We start from the raw sequence: 16388 nt of genomic DNA on the forward strand, positions 1-16388 counted from the left end.
GTGGGACCATCAAACTGCACATGGGAACCTGTAGGGTATCATTATAAAGAGGCAAAATGGGTGATCATTATCATTATAGAGAAGCATAGGGTTGTTATGTGAACTGTTCCTTCACATTCATGCCTTTTTCTCCATTTCTCCAGACACACATGGGCACACCATGTCTTATCCTGCTCCCACCTTCTAACAATCTGTCTGCTGCTCCTCATTGCTGGCGACATATCCCCAAATCCTGGCCCTCCTCAACACATCCCCACACTCATTTCCAACCACCTGCTATGATCCTCTACATGTTTTTTGCAATGATGATAATCTCATACCCATTCATCCAGCCCCCACTACCCCAGTCCCCTTACCTGGAGCTTTATGGAACGCAAGCTCTGTCTGCAAAAACTGTTGTTTTTCTGTGTCCCCTTTATCACCAACAAACTCTCCTTCCTTGGTATCACTGAAACCTGGCTTCACCCCCTCTTACTCTGCCTCTCCAGCTGCACTTTCCTATGGCAGATTCCATCTCTCCCACATTCCTCGCCCCAGCAACAAACGTGGTGGAGGAGTTGGCTTTCTCCTGTCCGACACCTGCTCCTTTACCCCAATTGAACTACCCCCTCTGCTATTCTCCCCTCATTTGAGGTGCACTTCGTCCGCATCTATTCCCTCTCCAACTTCCAGCTGGCTGTCATCTACAGCCTCCCAGTACTAGCAATCTCCACTTTTCTTGACCACTTCACCACCTGGCTGCTTCATTTCCTCTCTGCCGACATTCCCACTATCATCATGGATGACTTCAACATCCCCATTTCTTCAGAAAAAACTTGGCACTAAAAACTTGGAAAAAGTAATTTTTTGTCCATTTATTGTACATCCGGCAATAAATAAACGCTTTTGTCCCACCATTGGGCCTTCATCAGAACAAACTGGTACCGTAGTGAAAGTATTCCTCCAGTTATATTATCTCAGAGGAAGAATGGTGCCTGGATGGTAATGGTCCAAAGTAAATAGGTTATATTAGCCCACGTTGTGCGACTGCTCGTCGCCAAGGTTATATGCTGTTTGCTGCATTAGGGAGCCAGCGCTGCTGTGGTCTGCGTGCTGTGATGCTGAGGAAAGGCGTTCAACATCCCCATTGAAGTTTCCACCTCAGCTGCCTCTAAACTTTTATCTCTCACTGCCTCCTTTGGCCTCACTCAATGGTCCTCTGCGGCCACTCCCAAAGATGGTAACACGTTGGACCTTATCTTCAACTGTCTCTGTTCCCTTACTAATCTCAATAAATCACCCCTCCCCCTGTCTGACCACAACCTACTGACATTCTCTTCCCTCTCAAGGACACGTTCTCTCTCCCCGCATGACTCTTTGATCTGCACATCCATTACATTGTGCATGCCTCATATTGTGAAATAAAGGACTTTGAAATTGATTCAACTTGGTGAGTGCCGCATTTCTTCTTTTTGAATACTCAATCTACATATTATTACCGCATTTTTCGGACTATAAGACGCACCGGACTATAAGACACACCCAGGTTTTAGAGGTGGAAAATAGGGAAAAAAAATTTGAAGCAAAAAAATGTGGTAAAATATTTAGTAACATAAATAAACTATATATACTATTATATGTGTTGTTATTATATATAATAGTATGTTATTATGTTGGAAGCTGAGAGTAAAAGATGGTGCTGCGGGACCAGTGTGGTGTAAAGTACTATATAAAGATGCTGGAGGGTGAGTATAAGAATGGGGGCACAGGGCTTATGTTTAAAGCACCACTCCAGCACTGAAAAATAACACTGGAGTGCTGCTTTAAGAACCGATGGGAGAACTATAATTCCCAGCATTTCCTACAGATGCTATGGCATGCTGGGAGTTATAATTCAACACAGGTGTGGCAGAGTGCTTTATTGTGTGTTGTAAAGACTAACATTTTAATTGTGGCAGCCAGCCAGCCACGCTGTGGTGAGGTAAAAAGCTGGACTGCACACACAGAGCCCTCTGTTGTGAATTCCGCTCTTGGGCTCCCTCCGGTGGTTGTAAGTAGCACTTTTGTGAATTCTGCTCTTGGGCTCCCTCCTGTGGTTTTGAGTGGTATAGCTGCTTCTTGGATTTAGCTACAGCAGCTGCTTCCACTGATCGTCTTTCTGGCTCGGCTATTTTAGTCTGGCCTTATCTCTCAATCAATGCCAGTTGTCAATTGTTCCTGCTTGGAGCCACTGCTCTTTTGGATTTCCCTGACTCTCTGTCCAGTTCAGCAAAGATAAGTCCTTGCTTGTCCTTTTGCAGTCCACTTGTTGTGGACTTATTTGTTCAGCTTGTTCAGCACATTCTATGTTTTGCTCATTTGTCCAGCTTATCAGTATGGATCTATTCAGCTAAGCTGGAAGCTCTGGGCTGCAGATTTTGCCCTCCACACCTTTAGTCAGGTGTGGAGATTTTTGCTTATCTCTGCGGTGGACTTTTTCTAGTTTTTATTACTGACCGCACAGTGTCCTTTCCTGTACTATCTATCTAGCTAGTAGTGGCCTCCTTTGCTAAATCTTGTTTCATACTACGTATGTCATTTCCTTCTCCTCTCACAGTCAATATTTGTGGGGGGCTGTCCTATCCTTTGGGGATCTTCTCTGAGGCAAGATATCTTTCCTATTCCTACCTTTAGGGGTAGCTAGTTCTCCGGCCGTGATGAGGTGTCCAGGGAGTGACAGGAACATCCCACGGCTACTGCTAGTGTTGTGTTAAGATCAGGAACTACGGTCTGTATAGTTACCACCTGCTCAGAGCTAGTCGCATGTCGCTCCTAAATTACCAGTCCATAACAGCCCTCCCTCTTGTTACCTCTCCACAGCACAGGTCATAAGAGGAAGCATGCAGATTCTAGTGGGGAGTCTGAAGGACCTGTGATGACATCAAGAAGACAAAGGGCTTGTGCTGTCATGTGATGCTCTAGCCGGCCCACTTCATGACATCACACAGGTCCTTATGCCTCACCATCCAGCACAGACCAGGCAGGTATACAGCGATCTTGTCCCCTCTGGCCCCCTGCTCCCCCTCCTCCACTAGACACAGATCTCCCCAGCTGCAGCGGGAATCCAGCACTGGGGAAGCCATGTGTGTCAGCTGTTTAAGTGAAGGACTATTCATTTGCTGCTCCCTGCTCACTTCTCAGGGCTGACAGGTGGGCAGGGAAGTGGCTAATGAATATTGACTGCACTTTAATCATCAGGATCACGTAGTTTCCCCAACGCTGGATTCCTGCAGCCAGCCAGGCATCTGGGACATTTTTCTGCCGCCTGCAAGTGGGATCCCATTGCGATCCCACTCGCTGCTGCCCCCTCCCCACATTTTACATCCATACCATAAGACGCACCCACACTTTCCTCCCAAATTTTGGGGAAAAAAGTGCGTCTTATGGTCGGAAAAATACGGTAATACACATACTGAAGCTGAACATAAAACAGATTTATTTTTCTGTCCTTAGCACAAATAACATTACACATATTGATCTTAAGCTTTCTTTAACATCCAAAAGCCTTGATATATAAATGTATAATTACTTTTAGTATAAAAACTTGGATTTTTATGTTCACATTTATAATTTGTACAAAATAACACTTTCAGGATTTCATGCTCTCCTAACATAATAATTCCATTATACAGTAATTTGGCATTCGTTATTTTTCAATTTTCTGAGAGACATTCTGTATCTAATTTTAGATGTCCATACCTGTTTCTGGCCTGAGGCTAACCCCAAAGCTACGCAGAGATGGGATTCAAAGGATAACCTGTTTCTTTTAAAGCAGTTAGTACCACTGAAATATAGCACTCTTACCTAATGTTACAAAATAAAAATAGGAATTTCACTTTCTTTCTGTGATAAAAAAATGTTTCTCAAATGTGCTGGTAGATTTAAAGGTTACTTAGAAAATGTAATGGTGTTAACAATGTGAGTTGCATTGTAATCCAATAATTAATACATTGCCTTAAATGTGTGAAGACATCTTGAATTCCATCTTCTAATACTAATTGTGCAAGGCTACAGCTAGAATGTATTTGGCTAAATTAGATGTCTTCAGCCTCTGGCTTTACCTAAGGCTATCTCAACTTATATGAATTATAATCACTAATAGGGTCCACAGCATCTCAGTACAAGTGATTTTGAGTCAATGTTCTTCAGATTCTTTATTTCTAAACCATAAAGAACATTTGCAATGAGTTGTTTTCTTGTGTTGCGATGGGAAAATACAGAATAAAACAGCAAAATGGAAAATCAAAGTCTATTTATTCTCTATAGAAAGTGTATGTGGTGTATTTTATATTGTCATCAGCACTTTAAAACCCACTAGAAACAAGTAAGGATGCATATGAGCAAAAGCCATGTTCAATGAAAAAGTCTTTTAAGCTCAATTACACTAACTTTACAATAAGAGAGTCTTTTTGTGAATATCTCCTGAGTTAAAAGACCATGAAATTGGCACAGAGGAAAATAAAAGAATAATTGTTCTAATCTGCTATTATAATCGATAGCAATGTAAGGTTCTATGTACCTGCACCCACACATTCTGCAGTAGTTCACTATATTACCACTGTATTAAGGGGTACCAATTATTCTAGAAAATAAACCGCTGTAGTTAAAATGTAAATTATTATGGATTAGTAATATATTGCTATTTAATAACTTACTCAGTAGAGTGATTTAAAGGCTTACAAAGCCAGTAGAAAATATGTGCATACCCTTGTCTGTCTGAATTCTCACCACAACATGCAAGAATTAGGAATGTTTTCATCATATGTGCAGCACTATTGTTTTTATGTTGTCAAATATCATTGTAGGTAATTTTATCAATGCAAGTTTTTTATATGTGATTTCTCCTGTGTTACAGACAATTCTACAATTTATAGCTGCTTTTGACAATGTGTAAAGTAAGAGTATAAATACAACACAGATCTACTACTGAGACATTGCTATGCTACACATCTATTGATTAACACAGCTGACCAGCATGTGAAACACATTCCTTATAAACATATGGTGAGACAAAAGTGATACAAAACGTAGTGGAAATAGCTGGAAAAGAAGAGGTAGTCAATGTGAAAGGTCTATACGTCAGAGAGCAGAAAGAAGCCAACTTCATGTTCATGTACGTGGAGATAAAAGAACAAAGTTATGTTCTAGATACTAGTATCTACTTGACACTAGATTACAGAATTATTTCAGTTTCACTTTAGTAAGAAGAAAAAATCAAACTGTTTTTAAACCATTTGAACACATTTTTATGATCTGAAAAGCTTCTTTAACATTGGTCTTTTCATACAAATGCCACGATTTAGTCCACACATGGTCACCCATTGGGTCAGAAGACAGAAGTGACTTATTCATGCTTCTGATATTAATGTTTTCCAATGTTGTGTATGCAATATAGTAAGCAGACGTGGCACTGCCTCTATTGGTTACAGTTATCAGAGGGAGGTAGAAGGACAGAGCTGCTAAACACAAATAAACTGCCAGAACAAGCCTGTAGTTAGGTAATGCCAGATAATAAAGTTGGATTAGAATATTCCAAAATTTGTGGATTTAGGCAACTCAAAATGTTTCACATAAAACTACCAAATTGATTAAAAAAATAAAATCAATGAAGGCTTATACTCACCTCTTCTCTGCCTTAGCAATATGTTCTCCTGTGCTGCCGCTCCCCAATTTTCTATTTTGCTTTCCCTGAGTGCACGACATCTGGCATCTTCACTTTGACTTCCAGCACTGAGTAGGCCATTGATGTCTCAATGACATCATGATGTACATTATCTAAGCCTTGTCAGTGCCATGAGTCACGTAAATTGTGACTTCAGGACTTGTGACATGACGTCAGAAGCTTACTTGGTAGTCTGAGAGCAGAAAGAGGAGTCTGGACGTTGAGGAAAGAAGAAAATGGGTAGAGCTTCACAAGGATCCTAATAGTGCACAGCAGTGGCAAGATAGGTGACGAACAAGGCATGCACTTTTTTCACTCTGTTTATTATACTGTTGCATACAAAAACACTACCGAACAACACCTTTCATTTGAATCAAATTGTATGGTCAAATTTGACCAAACTGCCATAACTGAATTTCACATTCACACATCATTAATTAAAAAGAAAGACGAACAAAAGCCTATTGAAATATAAGTTGAAATATATATTCTACCTTAGAGTTTCCCTAATATTCTTTATTGTGAATTATTAATATGCTTTAGGCCACGGACCAATTTAGACCAATTCAAAACACTTTTACACTGTGTGCATTGGTCTATTCATCTATCTATGCATTGGTCTATTCAGTATCTACTTTTCAAAATGACAACATTTTGTTGTGTAAAATATGCCATAAACTGCATAGCACGTAAAACAAATAGATATACAAAGCTGTATAATTTCTTGTTATCACAACATCCAGAGATGTGTGAAAATATTGATGATTAATTCAGTATGTAGATAAATAAAAATTTAAATATTATACATCTTTTATATTTGAGGTGTATGCATTACAGTAAATTCTTAAAATAATAGCTACATTAATTTTATTGCCTTTTTGCACCTTGATGTAATAGCATGGACTGCCTCTTTGCCTAGGGCACAAGCACTCCAACTACAGAAATGCAATCCATTCACAGCCGATTGTAGCACTGAGCACGTAGGAACCTCTTTGTAGCCATTATTGAGAGCCCAGGCTTTTGATCATTGGGGTTGACATCCCAATAGAAACAGCATAAGCCTAGATAATAGCTCCAAATGATGACTTTTGTAAAACTCTATTCGGGCATACCTGTAGTATTACTAATATTAAAGATTTAAGACAATTGGAAAGCTTCGCAAAATAGACGCAAGATTTATTACATATTATTAAAATGATCTATAAAGCATGCAAAAATACTGCAATCCAAAATGTCACCCAAAATGTAATTTATAACAAGAAGAAAAAAGCAAATACTAAAGATATAATATTATCCATTAGTATTATTATAACATTGTTCAATTCACTAGGTGAGGTTGAAAACATTGCTCAATATTTAATGACTGGAAAGCTATTTGTCAAACAATGTAGAAATTCTGAACATGGAACGTTTGTTTGATGATTGGCCATCTGGGATCGATGACTGCAGAAAAGCCATGAAATACACAGCTTCTCCTTATCTGACTTTTTCTGAAGGGCATAAAAAATGTTATCTTGTTCTACAGCTTCACAATCACAGGCAAATTATTGTGTTGTGTTAGAATATTTACAGACATTCCAATGGTATAAGAAAATGGTCCTTTTTAAGGAGCTGGTCATTAAAATATCAAACCTCCTGGCAATATGTGTATGTGGAAACGTTCATATAATGGAATCGCATGGAATTTTACATTGACCAAGTTCACAAGTTCAGTATTTGGTCCTTTTTTTGGACCTCAGTATGTGTAAGCCAAAACCAGGAGTGGGTAATAAATGCAGAAGTGGTGACGTGTTTCTAATATACTTTTCCTCTGCTTGCTTCACTCCTGGTTTTGGCTTACAAATACTGAGGTAAAATACTGACCAAATACTGAACGTCTGAACGTGGCCTATCATTAATCAATAAGACTGTGTGCACATGTACAGGATGTTTTTGTAGCAAAAACTGCGCAAATCGTGATGTGTTGATAGGAAAAATGCTGCGTATCATACCTGCATTTTTGCCAGTTTTGGCTATGTTGGCACGTCACATTTTTGTTGCATTTTTTTATGAAATTTTTCAGCTGTTTGACAGTATCAGCAAAAGCTATGAGATATCAGAAATCTCATGAACACAATTTTTTTAAATCCTGACTGAATTGGAAAACTGATGCGTTTTTGAAAACTGCCGCATATCACTTTTTTCAGCGTTGTTCACCTATAGAAAGCAAGGAGTGCTAAAGTGCAAAAATACGGTAAAAAAACAGGCATCAGATTTTACTGGGTTTTTGGTGCAAAAACTTCAGGAAGTAGCATCATGTTGTTTGGGGGGAAATAAACATAATCAACATGCACAAGAGACAATATAAACGTGGCAAAAATGCAACGAGTGAACACAGCCTTTATGTTGTGCTTTTTACATGCATTGTTGTTTCATATTTTTCCCCACTCATTATCATGGATGAAATCTTCAGCAAGAAATGCTGAAAGAATTGACACACTACAGATGCAAACCAGCAAATCTACAATGAAAAAAATAATAAGCAACAAGTGAATGACTTCAGGACTCATTTCACTTTGCTGATATTAGGAAATCCTTCAAGTTTTGTGACAAAATGGAACAAAAAAATGCAAAAAAAATGCTGTGTGCACATGCCCTAGCACTTAAAAAGTTGTTTACTAATTAATCATTAATGACCTATCCTAGTCATTTTTGCTATTCACTGCAATACTGCAGTATAAGGCCTGTTTCACATGTCAGTGGCTCCGGTACGTGTGGTGACAGTTTTCTCACATACTGGAGACACTGACTCACGTAGACACATTAAAATCAATGTGTCTCTGCACATGTCAGCGTGTTTTCATGGACCGTGTGTCCGTTTGAAAAACACGGAGACATGTCAGTGTTCGTGGGAGCGCACGTATCACACGGACCCATTAAAGTCAATGGGTCTGTGTAAAACACATACCGCACACGGATGCTGTCTGTGTGCCATCCGTGTGCCGTGCAGGAGACAGCGGTACAGTAAGCGCTGTCCTCCCAGCTTGTGGTGCTGAAGCCGCCATTCATTTCTTCTCTCCAGCAGCGTTCGCTGGAGAAAAGGAATGAAAAATCATTGTTTTTTTATTTTTTTGTGGTTAAAATAAAGATCCTTGTCATCACCCCCCTCCCACCCCCTGTGCGCCCGCCCGCTGGAAATAAAATACTCCCCCAGCTCCCGCGATGCTTCCACTCAGCTCCGCAGCTTGTCCTGTGTGAGCGGTCACATGGTGCCGCTCATTACAGTGATGAATATGCGGCTCCACCTCCCATAGGGTACCATGTGACCGCTCAGACAGGAAGAAGCTGCGGCGCTGAGAGGAAGCATCGAGGGAGCTGGGTGAGTATTTTATTTCCAGCGGGCAGGCGCACAGGGGGTGGGAGGGGGGTGGTGACAAGGATCTTTATTTTAACCACAAAAAAAATAAAAAAAACAATGATTTTTCATTCCTTCTCCTTCTCTCCATCGAACGCTGCTGGGAAGAAGCAATAAACTCCGGCTTCAGCACCAGATGCAGGGGACAGCGCTTATCTCTAGCGCTGTCTCCTGCACGGTCCATGTGGTCCTCAGCAGGCACATGGGCGGCACACGGCTGCCACACGTGTGCCACACTGATGTGCCACATGAGCACACGGACACGGATAACTCCGGTACCGATTTTTCCGCTACCGGAATTATCTGGACGTGTGAGACTGGCCTAAGGCTGAGTCAATCAAAATATTGTAAGTTTAAGCTCCACAGAAGGACTAAAAAAGTGAAAGTTTATGAAAAGTTTAAAAAATACCCCCCAAAATATAAAAGATTTAATGAAAATAAAGTCATGTGGCAAAGCTCGATAAAGGGTCGATCGTGGCATATAGATCACACTAGAGTTCAAGTCTTCTTCCTCTCTGAAAATAAATTTTGCATAACTATTCATTAAAGTCTGACCTATGAAAGCACACAAGTCATTAAATAATAGAAACATGGCACCATACTGTTGATTTTGGTCATCTTGCAACCACCAAAAAAAAGGAATACAGAGCAATCAAAAATATATTTTGTTACCATTAAAAACTACAGAACATCATCCATAAAGCAAGCCTAATAGTACATCAATAAAAAAAAATAAAAGTTACCAGAAATGGTAAAACAAATCATTTTTTTCAAAGTTTTAATTTGTTTGACCCTTTAAAATATAAAAGAAACTATACATGTTTGGCATTGTCATAATAATAGTGTCCTGGAAAATCAGCTTGTCATTTTGATTATATCATACTATGAATGTTCTAAAAGCAAAATATAAAATACAATACTATTTCGCCACAATTGGTATTTTTACCTTTACTCAGTATAAAATATGTTGAATTGAATAGTGTAATTCAAAAGTACATCTTGCCTATCAGAAAACAAGAAATCATGACTGAATAAAAAAGGAAAAGGTCATGGAAGAAAAGGAGGAAAAAATTAAGGCATAAAAATGGAACATTGCCATGTCAGAAAGGGATTAAAAATGAACTTCCGCCTAATATGTTAAGCATTGGTCGGAAGTAACTGCTTATAGTGTTTCGATTGTAATTGGCTTCTGTTCACTATAGTAAGAATAAGGCTACGTGCACAGTGAGAGTCTATTAACCCTATCCTATAACATCATGATCTTGAGCTGCCTCTGTGGAGTACTGCAACGTAATAGATAAGTACCAATAAGTACTTATTGTCCTTTTTATTATCTGATATCAAGTTTACTGCATTATCATTTGCATACTATAGTGTGGTACCCCTGTGCACTCAATATATATATTTTTGATGGAATACATACACTCACCGGCCACTTTATTAGGTACACCATGCTAGTAACGGGTTGGACCCCCTTTTGCCTTCAGAACTGCCTCAATTCTTCGTGGCATAGATTCAACAAGGTGCTGGAAGCATTCCTCAGAGATTTTGGTCCATATTGACATGATGGCATCACACAGTTGCCGCAGATTTGTCGGCTGCACATCCCAAAGATGCTCCATACAAGGCAGGATGGATCCATGCTTTCATGTTGTTTACGCCAAATTCTGACCCTACCATCCGAATGTTGCAGCAGAAATCGAGACTCATCAGACCAAGCAACGTTTTTCCAATCTTCTACTGTCCAATTTCGATGAGCTTGTACAAATTGTAGCCTCAGTTTCCTGTTCTTAGCTGAAAGGAGTGGTACCCGGTGTGGTCTTCTGCTGCTGTAGCCCATCTGCCTCAAAGTTTGACGCACTGTGCGTTCAGAGATGCTCTTAGGCCTACCTTGGTTGTAACGGGTGGCGATTTGAGTCACTGTTGCCTTTCTATCAGCTCAAACCAGTCTGCCCATTCTCCTCTGACCTCTGGCATCAACAAGGCATTTCCGCCCACAGAACTGCCGCTCACTGGATTTTTTTTCTTTTTCGGACCATTCTCTGTAAACCCTAGAGATGGTTGTGCGTGAAAATCCCAGTAGATCAGCAGTTTCTGAAATACTCAGACCAGCCCTTCTGGCACCAACAACCATGCCACGTTCAAAGGCACTCAAATCACCTTTCTTCCCCATACTGATGCTCGGTTTGAACTGCAGGAGATTGTCTTGACCATGTCTACATGCCTAAATGCACTGAGTTGCCGCCATGTGATTGGCTGATTAGAAATTAAGTGTTAACAAGAAGTTGGACAGGTGTACCTAATAAAGTGGCCGGTGAGTGTATATTCATGATACATGTGAGAGCTAATTTATCTGAGCACCACTTAGTGGATTATTATGGGTAAATCCCTAAATTTTGTGTCATTTTCTAACCAGAAATATCTTGTGAATTGTATGTGGTGCTCTTACAGAGATATCAACAGATTGTATTTTGTATTTTGTCCCTATATTTTACCAGTGGTGCTTGTATTCATTTATTTGCTGGTGGTTATTATTGATGTATATAACTATTGCTGCTGTGGCTGATTATGGTGTGCGATTGACTCAATCCTATCCTTTCCTTACATAAGATAGTTTTCTACAGAATTGTGTATCGTCAATTGTATTTTTTCTATCTACAACAAGTGAGTAAGTTCCACTGAACTATGGATACAGGCCACCTGGTCCTCTTTTTCTGACTATAAGGCTTATAAGGAAACAATAGGAGTGGAGGGCAAGTTGATGCATGAGCAGGGGCGCCATTTTCTCAATATCTTAGGATGCCAACCTCCGTATCCAGGTAGGTTGACAGACAGCACTATATGTAGGGTCAGATCACTTTTACGGAACCTCGGTTGAGTGAGAATGGTGATCTTCATCACATAACAAATCACTGCTGTAATAGAATATCAATTCCCTCTTGTTGCCCTGGTTTTTTTAGGGATTTTTTTGAGGATTAGTGCAATTAGGGCTTAGTGTATTTTCACTCTCTACAACTGTGAGATGTATTAACCAGATAAAGTGTATATAAAATAAATACTGGTAAAACTGGTAGCCTAATAAGGTAGATTTTAACAATTATTATTTATTACCTATAGGTTTTTTGTAGCCCCAAAAGTGATACAGACTGTCTCTCTCTCTCTCTCTTTCTCTCTCTCTCTCTCTCTCTCTCTTTCTTTATATATATATATATATATATATATATATATATATATATATATATATATATATATATTTTCTGTTCTTTTTGCTTTTTATGCACTTCTGCACCTTCTCTGAGTGGTTATTTGGACTGTGTGTTTTTTTCCTGAAACTTATTAAAGGTTATATTTTAGCAAGGGTTTCTCTAGTAAGCACTAGGTGCACATGTGCATATTTGCAGTCCGAGTGCGATTCGGCAAAACATCAGCTTGCACTTGGACCAATATTATTCTATGGGGCCATGCACATGTCTGATTTTTTCCTAGGACATATCAAAGGAAAATATTACTGCATTCCCAAGTTTGATCCGATATTGGGATCCCACATTGCTATGGAAGTTTGTGGGAATCATTGGACTGCACTCCAGTGAAATCTAAGTGAAGTCCAATTTTCATGCAATCACAGAATGGAGAAGATGGAAAACAGTTTTTTTTTTCCATCTCCTCTTCATCCGAGAGAATTGGATAACACTATGCTGATAAAACTCTGATTAGAGTTTGTTTGGAGTGTCTGTGCATAATAGACCTGATTCTCTCAGACAAGAGATTATTTGGCCATCTTCACCTGCCCTTACAAAATAAATGATATACCACATAATTTAGGCTGTGGGCTTGAACTTTTAGGCACATGTGTTCAGTAATGTAAACAGTTCAAGTGAAACTTGAAGCTTTAGCACCAATATGTTAAGAAAAATACCCTTTATTGATATATCATTAGCAGTGCTAGCAATTTACATTGAAACTGATGATAGGTTTTAAATTCCTCCTTTATCCTTAGCATGGTTTCCTCTTACAAGTGAATAGGGCTTAAAAGATACTAAAACCAATCAAACTGCATAAAATTTAAAACTGATTAGTTAGTCAGCACCTAAGTTATACACTATGAAGGTAAAGCAAACCTGTCAGGAGGATTTTGCTAAATAAGCTAAGGGCATTGTCAGGGTGGCAGAGTTATACTGATTAAAATGATACTTGGGGTGAAGAAATCAGTCTTGTGGTTCTTGTGTAATCAGTGGTAGAAGTTTTCAGTTAATGATATGCCTGTGCTCTAGGGCGGGACTGTAGATAGGGACTTATCTTCCTGCTCTAAGCCAGAGAAACCAAGAAAAGACCTGCCATAGGCCTGCCCCGAAGCTCAAACATATTCCCCATCATAGAGACAGAGAGACAGACTGTTTGTGTTTTGGGACAGCCTGTGGGCAGGTCTTTCCTTGATTACACAAAAACACATGATGGATTTCTTCACACCAGGTATCATTTTAATAAATTTAACACTGCCAACCTGGCAATGCCTGTAGTTTACTTAGCAAACTCCTGCTGACAGGTTTGCTTTAAGTTTTTGGAGAATTTTTGACACTGGGTATTTTAACTGTGTAAAAAAAGCAACATCTTAGGCTATGTTCCCATGACCAGCTATTGGTTAATTTTTGATTTTACAGATTTTCAAGCACCATTTATGCACCTGTTAGAGTACATGCCCATGATCAGGAATTTCTGCGGGTTTGACGCTGCAAATTCATGCAGCATCAAACCTGTTGTGTATTTGCTTTTTGCTCCCTCTAGTGGTTACTAGTTTTTTGACTCTGGTTTTTCTGTCATTCCTTTTATCCGCACCTGGGTCGTTAGTTAGGGGTGTTGCTATATAAGCTCCCTGGACCTTCAGTTCAATGCCTGGCAACGTAGTTATCAGAGCTAGTCTGCTGTGCTCTTGTCTACTGATCCTGGTTCCAGTTATATCAGCTAAGTCTGCCTTTTGCTTTTTGCTATTTGTTTTGGTTTTGTATTTTTGTCCAGCTTGTTCCTAATCTATATCCTGACCTTTGCTGGAAGCTCTAGGGGGCTGGTGTTCTCCCCCCGGACCGTTAGACGGTTCGGGGGTTCTTGAATTTCCAGTGTGGATTTTGATAGGGTTTTTGTTGACCATATAAGTTACCTTTCTTTATTCTGCTATCAGTAAGCGGGCCTCTCTGTGCTAAACCTGGTTCATTTCTGTGTTTGTCATTTCCTCTTACCTCACCGTCATTATTTGTGGGGGGCTTCTATCCAGCTTTGGGGTCCCCTTCTCTGGAGGCAAGAAAGGTCTTTGTTTTCCTCTACTAGGGGTAGCTAGATTCTTTGGCTGGCGCGTGTCATCTAGAATCAACGTAGGAATGATCCCCGGCTACTTCTAGTGTTGGCGTTAGGAGTAGATATTTGGTCAACCCAGTTACCACTGCCCTATGAGCTGGATTTTTGTTTTCTGCAGACTTCCACGTTCCTCTGAGACCCTCGCCATTGGGGTCATAACAGTTTGCCAGGCCAGTATTAAATGTTTAATGCATTGCAGAAGAGGGATTATAAGAAAGAAGATTCTGAGTTTTTTTTTTTTTTCTCCTTCCCCTTTACCTCAGAGTGGCTATGCTTGCTGCAGACATGAATGTCCAGACCTTGATTACAAGTGTGGACCAGCTGGCTACTCGTGTGCAGGGCATACAAGACTATGTTATCAGAAATCCTAGGTCAGAACCTAAAATACCGATTCCTGAACTGTTTTCCGGAGACAGGTTTAAGTTTAGGAATTTCGTGAATAATTGTAAATTGTTTTTGTCCCTGAGACCCTGTTCATCAGGAGATTCTGCTCAGCAAGTAAAAATTGTTAAGAAAAATACACTGGCGCTTGGAGAGTAAAAAACGAGAAGGAGGAGCGGGGAATAGGGAATAGCTGCTGGTGATAAAACAGGGTCTGTGCGTACCCTGTAAGCTTTGAGAAAAACAGGAAATTGATAGTGTATCACCTGCGCTGGTAATTGAAAGCTAAAGAATCCCCCAAGAATAGTGATAGGCAAATAAAGGCTTTCAATGGTTGTACATGAGTACTTACTAGATCCCAATACAGTATCGTGGCTGCAAATCTTTCATATGCTAAGAGTCCGATTTGTCACTGCCGGATGGTAAGAGCGCTGAGGGTCCGGTTCACCGCTGCACGATAGTAAGATCAGGGAAGCTGGACTCACTCCACGTGAGTCAGGTATGGTAGAAGGACGCGGGAGTTAGGTAGAAGCTGCCAGCTTCTGGCGTGCCCCGGCCGGAAGCAACGCTGAAGCGGTGGCGGCGTTGAGAAGGGGCGTAGCAACAGTGTGACGTCACAGCTAGTGGGCGGGCGCGTATGTGGATTAACCAATCCAACGCGTTTCGAAGGATACGATCCTTCTTCGTCAGCCCTGACGAAGAAGGATCGTATCCTTCGAAACGCGTTGGATTGGTTAATCCACATACGCGCCCGCCCACTAGCTGTGACGTCACACTGTTGCTACGCCCCTTCTCAACGCCGCCACCGCTTCAGCGTTGCTTCCGGCCGGGGCACGCCAGAAGCTGGCAGCTTCTACCTAACTCCCGCGTCCTTCTACCATACCTGACTCACGTGGAGTGAGTCCAGCTTCCCTGATCTTACTATCGTGCAGCGGTGAACCGGACCCTCAGCGCTCTTACCATCCGGCAGTGACAAATCGGACTCTTAGCATATGAAAGATTTGCAGCCACGATACTGTATTGGGATCTAGTAAGTACTCATGTACAACCATTGAAAGCCTTTATTTGCCTATCACTATTCTTGGGGGATTCTTTAGCTTTCAATTACCAGCGCAGGTGATACACTATCAATTTCCTAAGTAAAAATTGTTATTTCGTTCTTACGGGGCGACCCTCAGGATTGGGCTTTTTCGCTGGCGCCAGGAGATCCGGCATTGACTGATCTTGATGCGTTTTTTCTGGCGCTCGGTTTACTTTATGAGGAACCCAATCTTGAGATTCAGGCAGAAAAGGCCTTGCTGGCTATGTCTCAGGGGCAGGACGAGGCTGAAGTGTATTGCCAAAAATTTCGGAAATGGTCCGTGCTGACACATTGGAACGAGTGTGCACTGGCCGCTAATTTTAGAAATGGCCTTTCTGAAGCCATTAAGAATGTTATGGTGGGTTTTCCCATTCCCACAGGTCTGAATGATACTATGGCACTGGCTATTCAAATTGACCGGCGGTTGCGGGAGCGCAAAACCGCAAATTCCCTCATGGTGTTGTCTGAACAGACACCTAATTCGGTGCAATGTGATAGAAAAACCG

This window comes from Ranitomeya variabilis, chromosome 1 (assembly GCF_051348905.1).
Source record: "Ranitomeya variabilis isolate aRanVar5 chromosome 1, aRanVar5.hap1, whole genome shotgun sequence".
NCBI lineage: Eukaryota > Metazoa > Chordata > Amphibia > Anura > Dendrobatidae > Ranitomeya > Ranitomeya variabilis.